Raw genomic sequence first — 17750 nt, 5'->3', positions numbered from 1 at the left:
CTATGTACACATAGAGCTGAAGAAGGTAGTTCATAAATTTGCCTTTTCTTTGTCCCCAGTCACCCACTCCAGTTCATTTTGCAAAGGACCAACATGCTCACACCTGACCTTTTTTTTATTATTAATATATTTGAAGAATATCTTTGATTTTGTCTTACAGAATTTTTGTAGTCTTGATTTCCTTTTTACATATTCTGTAATATTCCTTGTAAAATTAAAAGATGATACTGTTCCTTCATTTTTATATTTTTTAAAAGCTCTTTTCATTTATCATTTATATATTTATATATCATTTATAAATGTATCATTTAAATTTATCATTTATAGTTTTTACTTTGGATGTGAGCCACAGGTTTTGTTTATTTTGTTTTGTTTACAAATGTTTTATTGAAGTATTTAGGCATATATATATATATATATATATATATATATATATATATATATATATATATATATATATATATATATATATATATATATATATATATATATATATATATATATATATATATATATATATATATATATAGAGGCACAGAGAGATCAGTAAGTACATTCGAAAGACAAGAGATGTTTATACAAATATACATCTCTCATTATAACTTTAAGAAAAACGGAACACAAGAAAAAAATATATAACTAAAGAAACAACATCGCATCTGCAAGATAAAATATTTGACTACTTGTGAAGTATGTTTAGGTCAAGAGCATCTATATAAAATAATCATTGGTCCTACATGTATTACCATAAGAGACATCAAACATGTCAAGCTATTACAAATGGGATGAAGGAAACTCCCAAATACAGTTTATGCTTAGACTGACCAATAAGCTGACCAATAAGCTGACCAATATTCCCATTTATGGTCAAAAATGTGCATGGAGTCCATGAGAGTATGATGCACCCTCTCCATTATTCTGATAGACTCCATGCGGAAAAGCACTTGTGACCACGGCACAGAAGGGGAACGCCAATTAAGGGCTATTGCCCATTGGATGACACTAAAAAGTATATGTGCAAACTTTTGAGGAGGGCAGATAAATAAAATACACATCTGGTAAATTAGTGTTATGGGTACCCCCGTTATTTGGAGCACCATTGTGGAAGTTTGTTGCCATAAAGACCTCAGCTCCAGAATGTGTGAAGGAGAGCACCACTGTCTCGACATTCCCTAAAGCAAGTGTTGGGTACCAATGGTTAAATTTTGTGCAACCTAACAGGGGTGTAATACCAGCAGGTATGAAGCTTGACTACAGTCTCTTTGATGGTGATAGAGTGTGTGCATTTATGCATATTGGAGACCATGTCATGCCAGTCCTCTGCTGAGATAGGTTTTATTTTTAGCCTTTTAAACTTGTTGCCCACAGGAATATATTTTGTAGTAAGTTCGCAAGTTTTGAAGAATTCCCATTTCTGTTCTGTGTTCATCTATGCCAATATTCCCTCCCAGTCTAAGTTTCGGAGCAGCCCTCAGACTTGGAAAATTTGCTCTCTTAAAGTTAAGTGTTTTTATATCTTATGTTTTATCAGTATGTGCTTTTTGTTTACAGCTAACATTAAATTAAACCATCTTATGGTCACTGCTGACCAGATGTTCATTTTTATGAACATTAGCAATAAGCTCTGCATGGTGTGAGGTTACCAGGTCCAGCAGAGTATCATTCCTAGTGAGGGCCTCAATAAACTGTACCATAAAAATGTCTTGTAATAGATTTATAAATGTTGACCCTTTAACTGTCCCAGCAGTGTCATTACGCCAGTCAATCTCCGGGTAGTTAAAATCCCCCATTATCATCATTGTCCCAGCCCTTGCAGCCCTTTCTATCTGTGCAAGGAGCTGAGTCTCCACCTCCTTATTAACACTGGGAGGTCTATAACAAACTCCAATCAAAACCTTTGTAGTACGTACACTCATATGCAATTCTACCCATAATGCTTCAGCCTCATAACACTCTCCATCAACTGGGTCCTCATTCACATTCACTTTGAGATCTTTTCTCACATAGAGACAGACACTGCCACCTTTATGTTTTACTCTGCCTCCCTCCCCCCCGAAAGAGAGCATAGCCAGGAACATTAATAGCCCAGTCATGTGAAGAATAAAGCCAAGATTCAGCATTATAAATTAAATTATTGTTCTCTCCACGCACCAAAGCCTCCAACTCACCTAGTTTGCTTGGCCATTGGTAAACAAACACTTTAATGACACCTTTTTTACACCTATTTTGCATATTTTTTAACTTTAGTACAAATAGTAAAATTTCCAATGGTTCTTTGTAACATGGGAACTTTCGTATCGCTTGCGATAGCCCCCCCCCCCCCCAAACTTTCCCTATTCCACCCACCAACTGGGACTGACACCTGTCTGCCCCATTATAATCAAATTCACCCCCCCCCCCTCAGTCCTAGTTTAATTATTCCTCCAGCCTTCCCTCAAACTTCTCTCCCGGCACATCAGAACCTCTTCCATTTAGGTGCAAACCATCTTTAGCATATAGGTTGTACCCCAATGAAACTTCAGGTCAGTGTTCTAGAAACCCAAATCCAATTTATATATGACTTACTGTAGAAATAAAATTTCAGTTCAACTAGGTTCCCATTTATAAAGAGTTGAGCTATCTCTTCCTATTATCACACTTCTTATTAGTACATAATCAGTGCAACACCATTAACTGGACACTCCCCCAGTCTGAACTCTCTCCTTCAGGAGAAACAGCGTTTACAGTAAACCAGTATGCATGAGGCCAATGAAAATCTAAAGCCAAAACTTTTTTTGCTGTCTTTTGTCCATTTGGGGAAATGTACCTTCACTTTCTGTCCCAGAGAGACAACAGCACATGAGAAGAAAACTACAAAATTAGGCAATCATCACCTGAATAGGCATTCTCGTTAAAACCTCTGGAGATAACTGCAAAATGATCACCTCGACAAACAGAGAAGGTGGACCACCTCAGCATGAATGCAGACAGCAATAAAAACCTGACATAGATACTTATTTCCACTGTATACAAAACTAAAAAAGTCAGTGCAAACTCATTAGCCGCCTGCTTGTTCTTGGTCACTGACTAGAAAGTACTTAAGATATGCACAGCCAAACAGGAAGTGGGTGGAGTCAGACATGTCCTACTGAAGCTCTGTAACTCTCAGGATTCCGCAGCCTCATAAAAGGCCCACACGGCTCGGTTCCGGCAGAACCCGACTCACCTTCACAGAGGTACATGGAATTTAAAAAAAATGGTACTTGGGGGTGCCCGCCTGAAGAATGGTAATAAAAATACTAAAGACATTCAGCCCAGAGCAGTAACGAAAATGGCACCGCCCCCTTCTCCTCACACAAGTACCTCACAAACTGCTAGGCAGAAACAGCAGTCACAGGCAGCTTATGAGGAGACTGACTATGATTTTAATAACTCTGCACAGTATATGAAAGTAGAGTCCATACATCCTAGCATATTAAAACAATTTGAAAATATGCTTCAGAAAGCATAGAAAGACAGACATCTGACCATATCACAAACAGTTTGACTAAAGAAATTTGTGAATTAGGTCAACGCACATTAGACCTGGAAAATAGAGTTGATGAAGTGGAAACAAACGTACAATCTCACATACACGAATAAGAGAATCTTAAAGGAGGAAAACCTTACTCTAAATGCATGTTAAGAAGATTTTGAAAATAGAGCGCGTCGTTTTAATTTACATATTCGTGGGATTCCTGAGGCATTTATTGATCTCCAGTCCACTATAACTGCCTTATTCCAAGAGTTACAGCCGTCAATCCCTGTCGAGCGTTTAGAGCAGTGGTTCTCAACCTTTCTAGTGCCGTGACCCCTTGATAAAATTTCCCAAGTTGTGGGGACCCCTAACGGTAAAATTATTTTCCTATCGTGGGTTATCGGCGTAATTTGCGCCCCTAACCCACGGACATTTAGCGCTCCCTGAGTCCCTTCCACTCGTACAATATTAAAACCCCTTATAGTACATTTTAGGATGTATACTCATGAAATAACTCATGAAAGAATAAAGTTACGTTAAAACCAAGCACACCATTGTTTTTCTTGTGAAATTCCGAATACGTTTGATGTGTCACATGACTCTCTTCCTATTGAAAAAACAAAAGTTGGATTCAAAATGGCCGACTTCAAAATGGCCGCCATGGTCACCACCCATCTTGAAAAGTTTCCCCCCTTACATATACTAATGTGCCACAAACAGGAAGTTAATATCACCAACCATTCCCATTTTATTAAGGTGTATCCGATGAAGTGACGTGTCGTGACGTAATGCATAAGGTTAGATGTGACCGGAAGTGACGTGACACCCTGACCGTCCACCAGAAGTGCCGCTGTTTGGCGTTTTATTCGTTTTTTCAATGTAAGCACATTTTTACCTTTATTAAATTTTAAAGTGCTTGCATACTTCACCATGAGAGCTTTTTATTTCTACATTTGCTCCTGATACACCTTGTGGCTATCCTGTGGAGTCGACTTCGCTGCGCCTGGACCTATACTGGTATTGGATACAGAGAACGCCCCTCGATTCTATCTCAGCACTGGGAAGATTCCGTGCAACACGTGTTACCCACTGTTTGGATTCTGTTCCAGTTTTGTGAGGATTTCGTTGACACGCATGACCTAGTGTCTGGAGGTAAGCGCACTGCGAGCCCAGGCTAAGCAAAGAGTTATCAAGATTGTCCACATTGATGCCCGAAGTGCAGAAGTTTTGTTTATCACTGGCACACTAGATTGATTTATCCAAACTTTGATTTATATATTTGGACTTTTATTTTTGGATTTATTATCAGTTTTGGGTTATTTCACTAATTTTGAATTCACTGCATATCTTTATTGATTGTTATCAGTCCCCTATGGACTGTCTTTATATTCACTTTTAGATTTTCAGTTTGCGCTCATCATTCTTTATTCAAAATCCATACATTACCGGGACGGTGTCACATTATTATCAGTATACCCCCAGTATCACCCTGTAGGGATATACGTTAAAATGAGTTCTCTTTTCTCACAGTAGTATCCTATTATGCTCCAAACAAAACTCTAATATCTTTCCTTTCCTATTTATTACTCAAGGCGGACCTTTTTGTTCCATCTTTTACTATTATCATTTATTTTGATCACCACTAGATCAAATAACTATACCCAATACTATTTACTTTGTAGATATCCCAAGCATCAGCCCCTGATGAGTGTTATTGACAAGAAACGCATCGGGCATGAGAGATGCGGATATATGCCCTTATATCATTTAAAGTTGATGAATACTACTATCAATCCCTGATGGTTCCACTTGTTTTAATATTTTTTATTTATCTCGCTGCAACTGCTGTTAATGTATATACTGTACTCATCGATCAATACAGACCACTGTGTGGCGCCAGGTAATGCACTGTTGTACCCTTGCTGCCTATTTTGCACATGCACACTATATATGGGTGTGTTCAGCATTATGAAATGACATTTACATAAAATGATTGTTTCCTTTATGTGGTTTCTGTTTTTTGAGACATGTCATGCAATTTCATGATTAATAAATATGTACCTCCTTTTATTACCCACACCATGTCTGCAGCCTCATTTAAAGTCCCAAATTTCCTTTTTTCAAATTTTGAACCAGGGATGGAGGTGCACTTCAAATGTGCCTCATTTAAAGTCCCAAACTCGCCTTTCTCTTTTTTCTGCATAGGGATGAAGGCTTGCTAGACAGGGTTGGCAGTGTTTCCCTGCCACCCAGATGTTGGGCTGCTCAGCCACGGATGGGCCATGTACCTAGTCTGGGCTGGTTATACTCAGGGCATGGTTACCCTGTGCCCGTGAGTTTTTATCAGCATACATGCGTTGTGTCATGGTTCTGGGACTTAGTTGTGGTTCCACTGTATGTCCGGGGCCACCCATGTGCCTGTCTGATCGGAAGCTGCGATGCGCTCTGTGCGCCGCCTCTTTGTCATCCTCTCTCCCGCCCCCTTCCAGGGTCGATAGGGATGTCGGGGGTTGCGCTCACAATGCATCGGCGCCACGCATCCCGCCCAGCGTATGACGTCATTATGGCGTCAGGACGCTGGGCGTGAGGTTTCCTTCTCAGCCGATTCAACTGGTATACAGAGTGTCTACTGTGGGCGGGGATCCGCCTACGTCAGTGCTCCTCCTAGTTTGCGCCGTGCCCGCGTGACGCTGGTGATTGTCAGCATGCACTTGTGCGGGGCGTTTATATTGAGGTCCTCCCCAGACACAGACTTGCCTGCCATTCTTTGGAGACACCACGTCAGACCATTTTACCCCATTCTGCTCCCCTGGATGCCAGGGTTCTCAGTACACTAGCACAAGGTTACTCCCTCTACTATCATACTTGGGGTATTTGTCCTTCATTTGACGTGGGCTATCTGTCCTCCATTTGGCTTAAATTGAGTTTGACATCTTGACATCTTGGCATTGTATTATTTTATAGATTTCCTTTGGCTGTCACCATCGGTTCACCACTTTGTGTCATCTTATATGCCAGCATACCATCTTCTATGTCTGTGGGGAGGGTTTCCTCGGTGCGCCCTGTCGGTGTGCGGCCAGACATCACCTCAGCTCCCGTGGCGGACCATTTTTTGGCCTCAGCTCCATACTTACCACACCTACCTCCTAGATTCCATGTAAGTACTCAAGGCGGACCTTTTTGTTCCCTCTTTTACTATTATGATTGTTATTTATTTTGATCACCACTAGATCAAATAACTATACCCTATACTATTTACTTTGTAGATATCCCAAGCATCAGCCACTGATGAGTGTCATTGACACGAAACGCGTCGGGCACGAGAGATGCGGATATATGCCCTTATAAAATTTTAAAGTTGATGAATACTACTATCAATCCCTGATGGTTCCACTTGTTTTAATATTTTTATATTTTTATATTGTTTTAATATTAATATTTTCCTTGCTGCTACTGCTGTTAATGTGACATCTGTACATATGTTAATGTATATACTGTACTCATCGATCAATACAGACCACTGTGTGGCGCCAGGTTATGCACTGTTGTACCTTTACTGCCTATTTTGCACATGCACACAATATATGGGTGTGTTCAGCATTATGAAATGACATTTACATAAAATGATTGTTTCCTTTATGTGGTTTCTGTTTTTTGAGACATGTCATGCAATTTCATGATTAATAAATATGTACCTCCTTTTATTACCCACACCATGTCTGCAGCCTCATTTAAAGTCCCAAATTTCCTTTTTTCAAATTTTAAAACAGGGATGGAGGTGCACTTCATATGTGCCTCATTTAAAGTCCCAAACTCTCCTTCCTTTTTTTCCCCATTTATTACAGGTGGATAAAAATAAATAAATGGGCACTTTATTAATTTGTGAAGACTCAAATCAAGTCCTTTATCCATTTCTATACAATCCCCAATTCCCATCACCTCAATTCCCCGGAAACATGCATTGCAGCAATTACTCCAGCAACATTCTCTATTAGACACTTGGGGGCAGATCCACAAAGCACTTACGCCGGCGTATCTCGAGATGCGCGGCGTAGGTGTAAATATGCGCCGGCGTATCTATGCGCCGTATCCCCAAAACGAGATACGCCTGAAAACTAGGTTTTTCCGACCGACGTAATTTTTCTACACTGGCGCATCGTGGGCGCAAAAATACGCTGGACGCACCATTGTTTTGCTATGCAAATATGCAAATGAGGGAGATACAACGATCCACGAAAGTAATTTTGTCCGGCGCAGGCTACGCGCTGTGCGCGTAAGCTGTACGTCCGGTCTAAAGTTACCCCTCATAAAAGCAGCTTTAACTTTGCACCAGACGTGTGCAGGTGAGCTTTAGCAGCACCGTTAGGGACGAGCTGAGCACCCACACTTGCAGGACAACAATCTGTATGCCAACATGCCAGGGGCATCCATGGTCATAGCTATACTACTGGCTTTAGATGCGCGTAGAAGGAGGAGGGCATGGGAGAGGATATACCGACCGCGCATAAACGTCTTTGGCATGGGTGATTCGGAGGTGTATCGCATCTTCAGATTCACCCCTACTGCCATCCTGGAATTAACCACAACCCTGAAAGATGACATCACCAGCCAGACAAAACGCTCACATGCAGTGGAGCCACTGGTCAAGGTCCTGGCAACACTCCATTTCCTTGCCAGTGGCTCTTTTCAGCGTACAAGTGGAGTGGTGGCTGGGATGGCACAATCCTCCATTAGCAGATGTGTGCCCAGGTTGTCCCCACAATCCTCAGATGCCTGGCCAACCAAATCATCAGACCCACCCAGGAGGACCTGCGGGTGAAGGCAATGCGTGATTTCTACAGAATTGCAGAATTCCCACGCACCGTGGGGGCCATTGATTGCACACATGTGGCACTACGGCCCCCCCGTGACACAGAGCACCTATACCACAATCGGAAGCATTGGCATTCCATCAACGTACAGGTGATAGCCGATGCCCAATGCCTCATATGGCACGTCCGTGCCAAACACCCAGGGTCCAGCCACGACAGCTACATATACCGTCAGAGCCCCATCCCAATGGAATTCGAACAGAACATGTATGGGGACAGCTGGCTGGTTGGTGAGTGACATGGAAGTCAGTCATGACTGTCCGCCCCTTCACAAATTAATAAAGTGCCCATTTTATGAGTTTTGACCACCTGTAATAAATGGGGAAAAAAAGGAAGGAGAGTTTGGGACTTTAAATGAGGCACATATGAAGTGCACCTCCATCCCTGTTTTAAAATTTGAAAAAAGGAAATTTGGGACTTTAACCCCCCTGACGGTAAACCCGAGCGTGACTCGGGGTTGGTTTTACATGTTAGGATCGGCAAACCCGAGTCACGCTCGGGCTGGATGGGCTTACCTTCGCTGGATCCACAGGCTTGGTTTACTCACCTTGTCCCTGGATCCAGCGATGCCACCCGCTGTGTGAGAGAGCGGGACCTCCTCGCTCGATTCACAGTCTCCGTGTGCCGCCGATCTCCGTTCCCTGCGACGTTACGACGCACGGGGACGGAGAACGGCGCCAAATTCAAAAAAGTAAACAAACACATTACATACAGTATACTGTAATCTTATAGATTACAGTACTGTATGTAAAAAATACACACCCCCCTTGTCCCTAGTGGTCTGCCCAGTGTCCTACATGTACTTTTATATAATAAAAAATTTAATTTCTGCCTAAAAACTGTAGATTGTCCAAAAGTGTCCCTTTATGTCAAAAATGGTTTTAGATCAGCTAGAAAACAGCGATAATAAATTATAATCACTTGCAGAAATGTGCGATAGCGATTTGCGGGGAAATTCGTCATAAAAAAAATAAAATAAAATAATTCTGCAACTGCAAATTTCAGTGATTTTGAGTTGATTACATTATTGAATAATTTTTATTATAATTATATTATTATTTGTTATAATTATTTATAATTATTTATTATATTATAATTTATAATTTTGTTTTAAAAAAAAAATCATACCCGGGATGCCTACAAGACTCTTGCTTGGTCAGATTTAAGTGAGTTATTTCTAAAAATTACAGGCCTACAGTATAAAACGCCAATTTCCTTGCAAAATAAATGTACCGCTTTTGGTACGTAATTCCAGACAGAATCATACCGCCAGGGAGGTTAAATGAGGCTGCAGATATGGTGTGGGTAATAAAAGGAGGTACATATTTATTAATCATGAAATTGCATGACATGTCTCAAAAACCAGAAACCACATAAAGGAAACAATCATTTTATGTAAATGTCATTTCATAATGCTGAACACACCCATCATGACACGTACGACGGCACTATAAAGGGGAAGTTCTATTCACCTTTGGCTTTCTTTAGCTGATTCCGTGTTAGTAAAAGACGATTCGCGCTTTTTTGTCTGTTACAGTGTGATGAATGTGCTATTACTCCATTATGAAAGGTAGTTTTACCATAACGAGCGCTCCCGTCTCATAACTTGCTTCTGAGCATGTGTGGGTATTTTACTTTGTTTTAGCCCACACACAATCATTTTTTACAACCCGAAAAACAACATCGTATAAAACTACGTTTAAAAATGCAGCATGTTCGAATTTTTTTTTTTGTCGTTTTTCAGAACCTGAAAAATGATGTGTAGCCCACACACGATCATTTTAAATGAAGTTTTTGAAAAACAACGTTTTCTTCATGCCGGAAAATGATCGTGTGTACGCGGCATTAGTCTACTCACTCCTCCAAACCAATACGTCTGAAACTGTCACAAGATACATACACCAGTAATCCTGTGAAAATTCTTCTTCTTCACTTTTAAAAACATCTTGTTTCTTTATATAAAAAAAAAGAAACCCTAGATCAAGCTTCTGCAGATTCATTCTTTTCACATATCACATTCCCATCTATCCCCTTGGCTCAACAAGATAGCCTTGAAAATCCCATAACCACTAGTGAAATTAATATGGCTATTAAATCCCTTAAACTAAATAAATGCCCAAGCCCAGATGGATTTACAGCCATATATTATAAGATGTTTGCTCATATCCTAACTCTATTATTGACCGAAGCCCTTAATTCTCTTCTCGCTGGACACTCTTTTCGACCTGAAACTCTAACAGCAATTATTCCCAAACCAAATTCAGATGAAACGTCTTGCTCCAACTATAGACCTATTTCCCTACTTAAAGGGGTTGTAAAGGTAATTTTTTCCCCCTAAATAGCTTCCTTTACCTTAGTGCAGTCCTCCTTCACTTACCTAATCCTTCCATCTTGCTTTTAAATGTCCTTATTTCTTCTGAGAAATCCTCACTTCCTGTTCTTCTGTCTGTAACTACACACAGTAATGCAAGGCTTTCTCCCTGGTGTGCAGAAAGCCTCTTGAGGGGGCGAGCAGGAGTGCCACTAACACACAGCTCCTTTCTCTATCTGCAAAGTAGAGAGTGTCCTGACTTGCCTGCTCGCCCCCTTCCCGCTCAAAAAGGCTTTCTCCACACCAGAGAGAAAGCCTTGCATTACGGTGTGTAGTTACAGACAGAAGAACAGGAAGTGAGTATTTCTCAGAAGAAATAAGGACATTTTAAAGCAAAATCGAAGGATGAGGTAAGTGAAGGAGGACTGCACTAAGGTAAAGGAAGCTATTTAGGGATTTTTTTTTTTTACCTTTACAACCCCTTTAATTTAGACATTAAACTCTTAGCGAAAGTCTTAGCAACACGTTTAAACAATATAATAAAATCTTTAATACATAGAGATCAAGTAGGCTTTAACCTGAGGCATCAATCAGGAGATAATATATATAGGGCAACATTACTGATACATGCTGCCAAAAAAAGACAAATTGCTCTTTGCCTCTTATTCTTAGATGTCAAAAAAGCATTTGACATGGTCTCATGGCCATACCTTCATTATGTCCTACAATGCTGGGGATTTGGTCCCCAGTTCCCTAGTTGGACCTCATCATTATATAACAATCCCAAAGCCTATGTAAAATATGCAGTATACAAATCTAATTTATTTTATATATATATATATATATATATATATATATATATATATATATATATATATATATATATATATATAAATATATATATATATATATATATATATATAGAGAGAGAGAGAGAGAGAGAGAGAGAGAGAGAGAGAGAGAGAGAGAGAAACTTGTCATTATTGCCCACTTTTCTCCACTTTTATTTGCTCTCCTCATTGAACCTCTTGCTCAATCAATTCGCTCTGACCCTTCTATTAAAGGCCTTGAATTAGCTGGATGTCAACATAAAATTTGCTTATTTGCCAATGACATTTTTATTTTTATGTCCTCTCCTCATTTCCGCTCCCAACCTAATTCGGAAACTAAATCATTTTACCCACATATCAGGCTTATTCATTAAATCTTTGGCACCCTATCTCCTTCAGAAGTACAACAAGCACAGACATCTCTTCCCTTCTTGTGGTCCACTACTGGCCTTTCTTATCTAGGAGTCACTCTTACACCTAATATTACTGAACTTTTCTCAGCCAATTTCCCACCTATTTTACATTGCATTACTTCTTTATTACATAATGGTCTTCTCTTCCCATATTGTGGATAGGTAAAATGAACGTTATTAAAATGACTAGATTACCCAAAATCATTTCTTTTTTCTGCGTTCTACCCATCTCTGTTCCAGCGTACTTTTTATAGCAGAATTTAGCAGTGGAAAATAACAAAGTTTGTTTGGGTCTTTTCAAAACCCCGTTTACCTAATCATACTCTATACCTTCAAAAATGTAAAGGTGGTCTTGGATTTCCTAATCTATTTACCTATTATTATGCGGCCCATCTGGCACAAATAACTAAATATAATGCAACTTCTGAAATCCCACTCTGGGTAACCCTGGAGTCAATAGATTGTGATCCTTTATCTATTTCTAATCTATTATGGCTGCGAACCTCTGATCATAAAACAATTACTAATCCTGTTACCAAACATTCTCTTACTATTTGGAATAGATTTAAATCAACAAACGGCGTACAATCTCCACATATTCCATTTTTATCATTCATTAAAAATCCCCTTTTCTACCCTGCCTAGACCTTTCCTAAATCCTTTAAAGCCTGGACCACTTCAAAATTAACTCGACTACATAATCTGATATACTTGACTTCCTTTATTCCGTTTTCCTGACTTATGTGAAAGACATGGACTTCCAAACTCAGAACTTCTTAGATATCTACAAATAAAAAAAAATTTACACCCCATATCCAAGGAAAATATACACTTGATAAATTATCACGTTTTGAAAGCATATGCAAAAATGATCCCCATGCAAAAGGACTTATTTCGACCAGGGAGGGGCCAGGAGCAGCAAAGAGGGACCTGGGAAGAGGAGGATCTAGGCTGCTATATTCCAAACCAACTGCACAGAGGAGGAACATGTTTGTTTTTTAAAAACAACACTTTACAATCACTTTAAACCTTATAGGATCACTAAAGGAACATTTTTTTTTAGCTAAATAGCTTCCCTTACCTTACTGCAGTACTGGTTTCATGTCCTTATTGTTCGTTTTTGCTTTGAAGTTGCTGTAATTCTGCTGTGATCTCCACACTTCCTGCTTGTCTGGCTCCTTATAACCACAGTACTGGGAGCTTTTCACTGTGGTCTAAGCTGTCATTACTGTGTGTCTAAAACTTAACAGAACCAATCAGATTCATTTTAAAAACAAAACACTGCCCTGGATTTGTTTGTTTTTGTTCTGTGTGTGTCTCTCTAGTTCACAGGAACATGAAACCAGTTTAAAAGTGAAACTAACCTGCAGGCACATTATATGATTGATTTTTATCTATTTGTAATCATTTTTAAAAGGAATCGGTTAACTTTTATGTCTCTATACCCTGTAAACAGTCATTTCAGCAAAAAAATGTTTTTCCTTTAGTGACCCTTTAAATGGGTTGTAAACGTTTGTTTTTTACTCTCTAAATAGGTTACTTTAAGCTAGTGCATTGTTGGTTCACGTACCTTTTCCTTTGATTTCCCTTCTAAATGTTTTTTATCTTTGTTTTCTTTGTCTGAATTTCTCTCTTCCTGTTCCTCCTGAGTAATTTGTTCAGTAAGCTGTTCTTAATTACTTTCCACCACTCGAATGATGGTGGAAAGCTTACTGAGGAGAAACAGGAAGTGAGAAATTTAAACAAAGAAAAAAAAAACATTTAGAAGGGAAATTGAAGGAAAAGGTAAGTGAACCAACAATGCACTAGCTTAAAGGAATCAATTTAGAAAATAAAAGACGAACCTTTACAACCCTTTAACCATGGCCTTTAAATAATCCGAAATTTGGGCTGACCTGGTCATACAATTTTTTCTACATAAGCATGAAGATAATGAAGAAGAGTCACTGTTTTGTGGAGTTCTCCACTTTATCTTATGACACTAAAACTCTGTGTTAGGCCAACCGTTGAAGTGTGTCTCCTGGGACTAGTTGATGCCCTGGCCCCTAAGAAAGTAACACTTACCCTTTTGACATTACTGTTTTATTATGCTAGAAAGCTGATAGTTCTCTCTTGGAAAAAGCCTACACCTCCTGCTGCTCTGGCCTGGAAGGCACTTATTAATAAGGCCTTCCTTTGTATAAAGCCACATATACTAGTTGAGGAACACCCAATAAGTTAAATAAAGTGTGGGGTGGGTGGAAGAATAGTGTATCTACAGTGTCTTATTAAACTGGTATAATATAAGGCTCATGGTAGTTGCAATATCTTATGTATGTGGAGTTTGTTACCGATATATTGGGATTGTGTTTAGAGTTTTCCCTGATGTGGGCTGGGCATTTGTGTACTATACTCGGGGTCTGTTGAATATTACTTCTGACCCATAGAATGTTATTAGAAATGGGAGCCAGTAGAAGTCACATTCGAAGAATTAAAATTTGATTTAGATGTACGGTGGAATTACTGTTATCACAGCTGTATATTGGTCTTGGAGCTATACTGTTGGCCTAATTTTAAGGACTTGTTTGTCAAGTGCGTCATGTGTCGCCTCGTTGTCTGGCTGTCTTTAAATGTTTTATGTGTTTTTCTTTCTCTATTTTTATGAAAACTCAAATTAAAAGAATTTTCTAAAACTATGCAATCAAAATGCACTGGTTTAGACACTCAAATCAGACACTGCTTGCTGTTTCTCTGTATGTTGAAATAAAGCATGATAAACTATTCTTTATATAAATAGATGGTGTCTAGTCTTTATAGTTTACAGTCAATTTTTTCTGTTTCAAAACGCTTATTTTTTAGCTTCAAATAGAGTGAAGCAGGGTTGGAATCTCCCATTTTTTTTATTGTTATCTCTGTTGCCATCTCTGAGATTCTCCCATATGTTTGTTCTGGTCACTACTTTCACTGGGACAGAAAGAGATCTGAAATCCAAAGTATTGTGGTTGTCACCAGAAGAAAAGATGATGGAAAATCTTCCAATCGGAATACCTGTTGTGATAACAACAACAGATTTCCCTTCACTTGGAAAGGCTTTCCTTTTAATTCCTGTTATGCTCCTCAGAGAGAAGATGACATGTCCTCAATAAAACGGACAGCAAAAAAAAAAAAATATTCTTGGATATTTTAACCATTCACTGGACTATCCAAAAAACATGTAGACATACTGGGCCAGATTCTCGTAGTTTTGCGTAACTTTGTGCGGGCGTAACGTAACCTATTTACGTTACGCCTCCGCAACTTAGACGGGCAAGTGCTGTATTCTCAAAGCACTTGCTCCGTAAGTTGCGGCGGCGTAGCGTAAATAGGCCGGCGTAAGCCCACCTAATTCAAATTTGGAACAGGGGGGCGTGTTTTATGTAAATGTTCTGTAACCCGACGTGATTGACGTTTTTCACGAACGGCGCATGCGCCGTCCGTGGAAATCTCCCAGTGTGCATTTCTCCTAATACGCTGCAAGGACGTATTGGTTTTGACGTGAATGTAAATTACTTCCAGCCCCATTCACAGACGAGTTATGCAAACAACGTAAAATTTTCAAATTTCGTTGCGGGAACGACGGCCATACTTAACATTGGTACGCCGCACTTACGCCACCATATAGCATGGGTAACTTTACGCCGAGAAAAGCCTAACGTAAACGGCGTATCTGTACTGCGTCGGCCGGGTGTACGTTCGTGAATTCGCGTATCTAGCTGATTTACATATTTCAACGCGTAAATCAGCGTACATGCCCCTAGTGGCCAGCGTAAATATGCAGTTACGATCCGACGGCGTAAGAGACTTACGCCGGTCGGATCTAATAGAAATCTTTGCTTAACTGATTCAAAGAATCAGGCGCATAGATATGACCGGCCAGACTCAGAGATACCACGGCGTATCTGGAGATACGCCGTTGTATCTCTTTTGAGAATCTGGCCCACTGTACTTTAAGAGAAAAGTAAAAAATTCTGATTTTCTCTCAGTTCCTGTTTTGTCTACAGGACAGGAGTTAAAGATAAATGTCTCATTAGAGCGTATATGTAAAAAAATTATAAAAGGGTTTAAACCATTGCCTATTTAAAAAAAAAAAAAAATCTGTTTTGTCTATAGATACACCTTAGCTTTAACGTATTGCCTACCATGTGTTTTAAAAGTTGTTTGTAATAATAAAATATAAGACAATACATCTCTAAAAATAAAAAATAAACAAGAAAGGCTTAACCATAGGTGCCATATATGTAGTGATAATAAGACCCATAAAATGTACCCACTTTAGCAAGTACTGTAAAGATATTTTAGGTAGTTTAGCATTCATAAGCTTACTCATGCTACTGTTGAAAATATATATGGTGTGCACTTAAAAACAAAGACAAATGAGTGTACCTCAATATATTAGGATGAAGAGTGGATGTCTGTCTTACTGGCATCTCCAGTGATATAAATATTAAAATGTATCATTGGAGGCCAAAGGAGTTTTTATTCATTACTTTTAGGATTAACTAGTAATTTGCTTTACATTCTTCTGGATAAAAGAATAATAATAAAATAATATAATAATAATAATAATAATAATAATAATAAATAAATTATAAGAATAAAAAAAAAAATAGGCAGTTTTCAGCTATGTTACTAAGTCACCAAACATAACGTTGTGTTCAATTGCATAGTTTGCAATAAAACTGTGTGTGAGTTTTGTTTTATTATAAATATAAATTTTCACAAATATCCATGCAGTCTTTAAGTTAACATTTACTATATTATACTGGTACTTAAATACAGCACAATTCCAGCACTAGATCTCAATAACGTGTTTTTGGATCTATAAAATATTTTATTACCCATTTGAACGAAGTACACAAACTGAGATGCAACAGTATGCCACAAATTCTCACACAACTGGTCTAGCATATAATATGTCTTAAAATAAATAAATAAAAAACAAATAAGGCATGCAATATAGTTTTTTAGACAAATGATTTTTCATAAGCTATTTGTTCTGATCTAGTTCTGGTATTTGTATATACATTGGATTACAGCCTATATTACTTACCTTCTCTTAGTTGTCAGTGTCACCTGTTACGTTTAACATCTGGCAAAAGACTGAAGTCTAAGCACAAGCAAACTGTATACTAATATTTTACCCATCAATTATTTTGACCACACCTGGCATAACAAGAATAGTATAAATTGTGGTCTATTTCCTTCAGCCTAAAGGGCAGGGATGAAAAATGCAAACGTAAAAAATACGATGACCATTCTTGCGTTAGTAAGAGAGTCATGTTTCTCACAATTCCCTTAAGGCATGTGCATACTTTTTTCTTTGCATATCTGCTAAATAGCGGTCTATCTTACGTTTCTGTTTTTTTTTTATTATTATTATTCTTAGGCTCAAGAATTTATTAATATGGTAACTCCTTTCCAAAGTTATTATTAGATTTTGGGTGGTGTCTTTTTAGGATGCCTATGTGTGAAATAACACCTTCAAAGTCCCATCATGAAAATGTAGTCCTATGACGTTCCTCCTGCAGTCTTCTCCCACTGCTGCTCCCATATAAAAGTGGTCTCTGAATTCTAATAACCACCAAAACATATAATAAAACCATAATAATTAAAACATTAACACGGTAATCTTAAAGTGGAGGTTCACCCAAAAAAATCTATTTTTAACATTAGATTGGGCCTAATTACGGGAAGCAGAATCGGGTGTTTTGTTTAAAATCAATGCAGTACTTACCGTTTTACAGATAGATGTTCTCTGCTATTTCCGGGTATGGGCTACGGGATTGGGCGTTCCTATTTGATTGACAGCCT

General features: G+C 38.7%; 1 protein-coding gene across 2 annotated transcripts in view; it reads right to left on the bottom strand.

Annotated features, from left to right (window-relative positions):
* Positions 1-17091, bottom strand: part of LOC120927324 (mucin-2-like) — a 35574-nt gene extending 18483 nt beyond the window's left edge. Inside the window, exon 1 of one of the 2 annotated variants that reach the window (XM_040337912.1) lies at positions 16990-17091. The gene's annotated coding sequence lies outside the window, so the exon portion shown is untranslated. The remainder of the gene's footprint in view (positions 1-16989) is intronic. The other variant, XM_040337913.1, reaches the window with a different exon arrangement.
* Positions 17092-17750: the final 659 nt, after the last annotated feature.

The sequence above is a fragment of the Rana temporaria genome, chromosome 2, assembly GCF_905171775.1.
Source record: "Rana temporaria chromosome 2, aRanTem1.1, whole genome shotgun sequence".
Classification (NCBI taxonomy): domain Eukaryota; kingdom Metazoa; phylum Chordata; class Amphibia; order Anura; family Ranidae; genus Rana; species Rana temporaria.
This window is presented reverse-complemented; position numbering and strand designations above follow the sequence as displayed.